Here is a 7,251-nt window from a genome sequence, read left to right as displayed (position 1 = left end):
TAAAGATGTGCCCCGACTTCTCAAGCAGCGCTCAGTCACCCCGAGGAGGTGGGACCCGTCTCTCTCCTCCCCACAAATGAACCAGTTCTCCGGTGATCCTACTTGCTTTTTTCCCTCTCCCACGCTAAAACTGGTCACGAGGGGCCTAAAGGAGGGGCACCCAGGCGGCTCCGTTCCCCGCACGCAGCGCGCCCCGTCCAGCCCCTCCCGGCCGCCCACAGGGCCCCCAGCCGCCTCCTGAGCCCGGCGCCCACCGCCCCCACGCGCAGGGCCAGCGCCCGCGGAAGGCTCGGCTCGCCCGGGCCTCGACGCCGCTCCCCTCCCTGGCGCCAGAGGGCGCTGCCGCACCACGACCGTCGCCATGGTCACCGCTGGCGGCGGAGAGGGGTTTACGTAAAGGACGCAGCGTCCCCCGGGGGGCGGAGGCGGCCTTCGCGCCGGCGCCGGCGCCCTGCGGAAGCGGCGTTAGTGAATCGGGGCCTTGGGGAGCCCAGGATGGAGGTGGCGGTCGCGGCGGCGGGCCGAGCCCTGCGGAGGACGGGAGGTAAGAGGGGCCTCGGGCGCGGCGGGCCGGCCCCGGGCGCGGGCGCGTTGCAAGCGGTGCGGCGGGCTGGGCAGTGTCCAGGGCGCGCAGTGGCCGGCCCGACGGGTCGGCGGGCGGAGTTGCAGCCGCCACGCGCGCCCATGGCAGGTGTGAGGTCTGCGGAGCCCCTGGCACGGGCGTGGGGATGGTGACACGCGTGGCACGGGCGTGGGCAACGTGGGTCCGGCACAAGCAGTGTGGTTTTCCTGGCACCGGTGTCAGAAGACTCGCCTCCACCTTGGTGCGGTGGTGGCCGCCCAGGTGTGAGACGGTGCAGCTGTCTGCACAGGTAGGTGATGGGCACGGCGCTCGGACTGGTTCTGGGCTCGTGCCGGCATGGTGGTGCTGCTGGCATGGGTGTGAGGAAGTGCTGCTGTTGCTTGGGTGCTGGGATGGTTCTGGCCTTGGGCTTGACATGGTCTGGGGTGATAGCACTGGGAGCTTGAAGAATTGGTGTCCTCAGCATGGCTAGAGTTCGTGGCGTGACTGTGAGAAAGGGCCTTGGCACGGTGTGGTGCAGGTGGCTGCCTGGCACTGCCACGGGGGGAATCCGTAGCCCTCCCACCCTGATGAATGGGAAGGGTAAATGCCTATGCTTCCTCACGGGTCATGAAGGGGACACTGCCTCTGTCATGGGGGTCCAGTTTTAATTCCTGTTGGGTACACTGCACTGAGGAGGACAGAGGGCTGGGTGTCCTTTATAATGGGCATGAACAAGAGATGCCAGGAGAAGCTTCTACCACAGGGTCCCTGATGATAGCCCAGACAGAGATCTGTCCAGGTACTACCATTGTCCTGGGCTCTCTATTCGTGTAGCTTTGGGGAAGAAGGGAGGGGTGGATGATTTTCAGTGGTGATCACTGTCCTGGAATATATCTTAAGAAGCAAGCAGGGCTGGGAGGTAACCCGGGTCAGGGGTCAGGGAGTGGTATGGAGCACCATTTCTCTGTAGTCGCTGGGTCCTGCCTTCTCCTGGGGTTGATGGGTTCACTCCAGGGTATTTCTCTTCTTTGATGCTTGGCAGCCTTTGGGTCCAGAGGATTGGATCGATTGGAGGATGCTTGAAGGATGATTCTGCAGGCACTAGGAGTCTGCTGGGGACACCCAAAGTGTGCTGGGATTGTGTCTACTCTCACCAGTCTTTGGGAAGCTTTGGGTGAAGGTCTTACTCAGCATCACCTAGTGCCTTACTTTACAGAGGAGCAATTTCCCGCCCCCGCCCCCAGGAGAGGTCTTAGGGTATGGGGGAAATCTTCAGTTCTTTGTGGATCTCTTGGGGGAGTGGGATTGGTGGTAAAAGAATACTAGGGTTGAGCTTGTGCTGGGGAAGGCACTTAAGAGTCCAAAGAGATGATGGTGAGGGTATTGGAGACTAGGGTGGCAGGTGGTCGCCAGATTGCCAAGGTGAGTCCTTGGAGATGCTGATGAGTTCCCTATAGCTGGGGCATTGTCCAACGCCTTTGGAGCCAGATCACTGGAATTCCAGTGTTGGCTGTGTGACCTTCAGCAGGTGACTTCACCAATCAAGGCATGTCACATGGTGGTGGGGTAGTAAAGAATGAAAGGAAATGGTGCGCGTGGAAACCCTTTGCAAACAGCGAAAGGCTGTACAAAGGTCAGAGAGTCTCATCAAGTAAAGAGACCAGGGCTGGAGGCAGGAGCCATAGGAAATGGAGGCGCGGGATGTGATCGGGAGGAAGGGAGCCGGAAGGTCAAGGGCCTGTCATGGGGAATTAGAGGCCGTGAGCGCACATGCTCCTGATGGGGGCAAGTGGATCCGTTGACACTGTGAGTCAGCTGCTGAGCTGGAACCAGGTCCCCAGTCTCCTGAGGACAGTCCTGAGCATGGTCCTGGCAGCTGTGAAGTCCTGCAGGAGTGGCCCAAGCAGGAGGAAGCACTTTGCTTGGGCGGCAGACGTGCCTCGTCGCCAGGGTAGGTCTGGGAGGTGTCTGTGGCTGACAGATCTGGGGTACCTGTGTGGGAGGAAGACTTGGGAAGTGTGTGTTTTCTCTTGAGAATTTCCTTTGGCTCTGGGTTCTGAGAACAGGGATGGGGAGCAGTCACATCAGTGTCTTTTGGGCTGCGGCCTGAAGGAAATGAAGTGGGTCAGACCATCCATTGATTGATGTGGATTGCGCCCGGATGGTCCTTCGGGAGGTTGAGACTGGATGGCAGGGGGACCCAGGGGGTGTGGAGGATGCCCTCAGACACATGGGGGAAAGGAAAGGAGGCTACGGGCACCCTTAGAGGGTGCTCTGAGAGCAGACAGGTATGGCACATCTCCCAGTGTGGCCCCACTTCTGGCCAAAGTTCCTTCCCAGGCTGGGAGGATGAGGGCGGCTGCACAAGGCTTTGCTCTCTGCCACTGGGAGCCTAATTCCCGATAACGAGCTGCAGAGCCTGAGTTGCAGACCCTGCCCTGTGGTGCTGGAAGGCCTGTTTTCACCTAACCCAGGCTGTTTCTCCAGCATTCCCTGTGGTGTCTGCCTTAGCCAACAACCAACCCATTTCACATCCTTGCTCCCCAAAGCAGAAGGTTTTTGCCCTGTGCCAGGCTGCATTGTCAAGCCATGTGGGTGGAAGGAGGACATGGCCCTGCCAGACCCAGGGTTGTGAGCTGACTTTTCCATGCTGTGGACTTACCCTGTCCCAGTGGCTGCCACCCAGACACTGTCCAGCATTGCAGGTGCTTTCCTGGTTGTTCTCACATTGGTCTGAGGGGTGTCCAAGGCCTGTCCCACCCTTTCCCCGCAGCGCCTTCATACCTCCCCCGAGGAGTTGCTGGGCACATCAGTTCATGCTTGGAAAGCTCTCTTAAGTGCAGAGTCCATTAAGGAGGAAGTCTCCAGCCTCCCTGTTGTGAATATTCAGTATTCAAGTCCCCTCAGCTCACCCTCCACGCCTCCGCCTGTTAGTTCTGATTTATGGCTCAGCTTTATAGTTTGGGGCTCCAGGATCCCTTTTCAGCCACCCTTTGCCATCTGTTTGGGATGGCGGGACTGCACAGCAGAGCTGGGTGTCAGGCAGGGTAGATCTGAAGATACTGAGAGGAGGAGTTGGCTTCTGTCCCCCAAAAGGAGAGCTAAGCTTTCTTCCCAGTCCTGGGGTTTGGGGGCAGTAGGAAGCCCAGCCAGCTTAGCACCCTTGTCATTGTGCACACATGCTGATTTTGAGTAGGTTCCAGGTTCCAGCTGAGGCAGGTGGCCAATCACTTAGGAGTGGACCTTGAGGGCAAGCATCTCCCTGGAGCTGTGATATTTCAACCCTGCTCCTCAGTCATATTCCCATTTTCCTTGTCCATGTTTCTTTCAAAGTTGCTTTACTCAGCTCCTGGCAATTCCTCAGCTGCCCCATAAATCAGTGCCTGGCTGCTTTGCTTTAGAGGTGCCAGGGAGCCACGCATCTGTGGCCAGAGGATGCTGGACCAGAGCTGACAGCAGCAGGTCAGAAGGCTGCAGCCAAAGGCATAGCTTGTCGCTGGAGGCCACTCCTCCCCCAGTTCCTCTCCTCGAGACCAGAGGGGAACCTCAGTGTTTAATCACCTGTTGGCCCATCACTCCAGGAGTTCATTTTCTCACCAGAATAGCTTTACATTACACTCCAGCAGACTGGGCAAGTAGCACTGGGGGAAATATGAATGAGCGTGTGGTCAGAGGAAGATAAATCTTTTAGAACTGCGGAGCCCAGGACATTGCAGGATGCGGTTACCTCTCCAGCGGGCAGGGCTGAAAATGGCTTATTTTGATTTTCTTTTTTTGTTTCTGATACTGACTTGGGCTGGGCGTGGTCTTTCTGGGTTGGATGGGAAGCGTGAGTGTGGGTGTGGACGTGGGTGTGTGTGTGGGCAGGAAGGACCCAGGAAACTGCCTTATCTGTGAGAACCTCTTTGCTGCTGAGGAAGGAGTCCAGGGAGATGCCGTGGCGGGGATCAGTGTGACCACAGGTGAGGGTGTTGTTTTCATAGGGCGTTTGGCAGGAATGCCCAAGTCCCCTAGATGGGGAAGGGGCTGTTGTCACCATGGGGCTGCCCTGGGCATGCACCTGTATAAAGCCGCTTGTGCCCGTGAGTGCTTCTGTGGGAAGTGAGGGCTGAGGGGGTGTGGAGTGCCTGGTGGTGTCTGGCTGGCCTGGTGTCGGTGGGTGTGTGGAGCCAGTGTCGCTGGGCTCTTCACAGCAGGAGGGAACAGTGGGAGTCGGAGGAGGCTGCTTTCAGGCTGTGGGAGGGCGGAGGGTGGGTTTCGTACCTCATGTTATGACTCTTAACATGAGGGGCCGAGTGCTTTCTCAGTATTGCTTAGAAGGAAGGCGGTCTGCAGGCGGGGCTCTCACACACCCTTCTGTGCGCTACCTGGGGGCGTCTCACATGCCTGCTTCCATGCTCCTCCTCAAGCCACCTGGAAGTCAGCTGGGGACAGTCCCCTTCCCCATGACAGAAGATAGCATCATAGCCCATGGGTGGTTATGACTTTAGACTCTGGAACCTCACAGGCCCAGACTGGATGCTGGCACACCGCAGTTTCCTTACCTGTAAGATGGGAACAAACCTCTGAGGGCGTAATGGCAACAATTCTACCGAGTAATGCCCGGCACATGGATCATGAGGAAAGCACGCACTGAAAAAATGTTTTTGCTCTTGCAGCCGGAATCCTTTCCATAGAAAAGTGGTTATGTCATGATCTGCATATATTAGCAGCAGGGAAGATGTAATGGGTCTCATTATTTGATAAGAAGTTGGCTCCCCACATCCTTGGGATAGACAGAATCTTGCATATCCATTAACAGTGTCATCAGCAAGAGTCTCTCTTAGCCTTGAGGAATGTCTCCACTTGGACATAGTCGATAGCTGTTTCTTGAGCACCTGCTGTGAGTCGGGGGTCAGTGAGGACACATGGATGCGGTGGGCATACCAGGGCCTATAAGGTATAGATTCTGACCTCAAGTGGCTTAAAATCTATTGAGAAAATATTAATTTCTCTTCCCCCGCCCCCGCTTTTTGAGATGGAGTCTCTGTGTCGCCCAGGCTGGAGTGCAGTGTCATGATCTCGGCTCACTGCAACCTCTGTCTCCTGGGTTCAAGCAATTCTGCTGCCTCAGCCTCCCGAGTAGCTGGGATTACAGGCATGTGCCACCGTGCCCAACTAATTTCTTTGTATTTTTAGAAGAGACAGGGTTTCACCATGTTGGCCATGTTGGTCTCGAACTGCTAAGCTCAGGTGATCTGCCCGCCTTGACCTCCCAAAGTTCAGGGATTACAGGTGTGACATAATTGATTTCTAGAAGTAAGTGACACCAGAGATCAAAGGAGGGAGAGTGACTCGAGCCAGGGAGACTCAGGTGGGCATGGCCTTTTTACGTGGGCCATGGGGACCTGTGGACACAGGAAGGTGGTTGTAGAGGAACTGGCAGCAATGGGGGTGGGTTGGGGGGGTGACTGGTGGCTGGAAAGGAAACCTGCTGCCTGTTTGCTGTCTGGCTCTAGTGTAGGATGCACACAACAGGAGTGGTGAAAGGTAAGGTTGGAAAAATTAGTTGGAGCTGGGTCCCTGGGAGCCATGATGGTTTACTCTCCAATCTGTGGGCATTCACTGAACTGTGCTGAGCAAGGGTTTGGGGGCTGGTGCCACTCCCTGGGAAGAGTTGTGTGGCAGCAGGTACGAGGGTACTGAGGGACAGGAGTTGGGGGTGCCCAGCTGCAGAGGGCTCGAACCAGGGCAGTGGCCATTCTGCAGGGGAAAGGGAGAGACCAAGCCTGGCTGATTATGGAGGGGAGACAGAAGCCGTGAGATGTGTCAGTGTGGTACGAGGAGGGGAAGGGCTGGGAAGTGGGGCCGGGAAGCTGAGCTGGGCTTCGGGAGTCGCTGCCTGGAATGCGTTGGCCACACTTGACTGTCAGCGGGTTTGGCTTCCATCAGTGCCGGGTGGGGGCGTGAGCGCCAGGTTTTCAGGGCTGCCCTCAAGGCCTTTCCCATCCCCGAGGACCCACTGAGGGGGTTCCAGTGTTCCCAGCACTTATTTCCAGACATTTGATCATTTTCTCACCAAATTACCCCTTGAAATTTCACCAGCCTGAGTTCAGCCCAGGAGGTTACTATTCTGGGAAGTTTCATCAAAACCCTTTCAGCGTTTGGGAGTTCTCTGAGCCGGGGGAGGTTGGGAGGAGAACAGGGCTTGCCCTCACCTGTGTTTGGGGGCAGCGCCTGCGAACCAGTTCTACATCTGGAGAAGGTCCTGGCCAGGGAGCCTGCGGCTCTGGGGTGGAAGTCTGGGCGGTGGGTCTCGGCTGTGGAAGGTGAGACAGGACGCTGCTTCGAATTCATCCTGAATGGGTCCCTCGTCATTGTCTCTCCTGGAGCCATTTAATTAATTGATGATTGATGTTCCTGGACTTCCTTGAGGTTAATCTATTATTGATGTCCCTTCGTTTATATAACGTACCCTGCACCTCCCAGCCCCTGGCTGCTCCTGCTGGGCAGGACACACAGTGGAGTGGGCTTCCTGGGGCTGCACCTCTGTCCTGTGGACAGGGCCCTGCACTTAGCTTTCTCAAAGCCTTCCAGGTTTGGGGTCAGGTAGGGCACCAGGGCATGTCTCCAGGAGGCTTTGCTCAGCCACAAAATAATAGTAATAATAACAATAACTTCCATTTTCTGGGTTTTTTTTTTTTTTT

General features: G+C 56.6%; 1 protein-coding gene across 3 annotated transcripts in view; it reads left to right on the top strand.

The window, feature by feature from the left end:
* Window positions 1-424: 424 nt before the first annotated feature.
* DAGLA (diacylglycerol lipase alpha) overlaps window positions 425-7,251 on the top strand; it is a 70,170-nt gene continuing 63,343 nt past the window's right edge. For 2 of the 3 annotated variants that reach the window (XM_017503854.2, XM_037729739.1), the window contains exon 1: window positions 425-544. The gene's annotated coding sequence lies outside the window, so the exon portion shown is untranslated. Of the gene's footprint in view, window positions 545-659; window positions 873-7,251 lie in introns of those variants that run through there. The other variant, XM_037729741.1, reaches the window with a different exon arrangement.

Source organism: Cebus imitator, unplaced genomic scaffold, assembly GCF_001604975.1.
Source record: "Cebus imitator isolate Cc_AM_T3 unplaced genomic scaffold, Cebus_imitator-1.0 Scaffold316, whole genome shotgun sequence".
NCBI classification, from domain to species: domain Eukaryota; kingdom Metazoa; phylum Chordata; class Mammalia; order Primates; family Cebidae; genus Cebus; species Cebus imitator.
The sequence above is the reverse complement of the archived record's forward strand: the minus strand, read 5'-3'. Positions and strand labels throughout refer to the sequence as shown.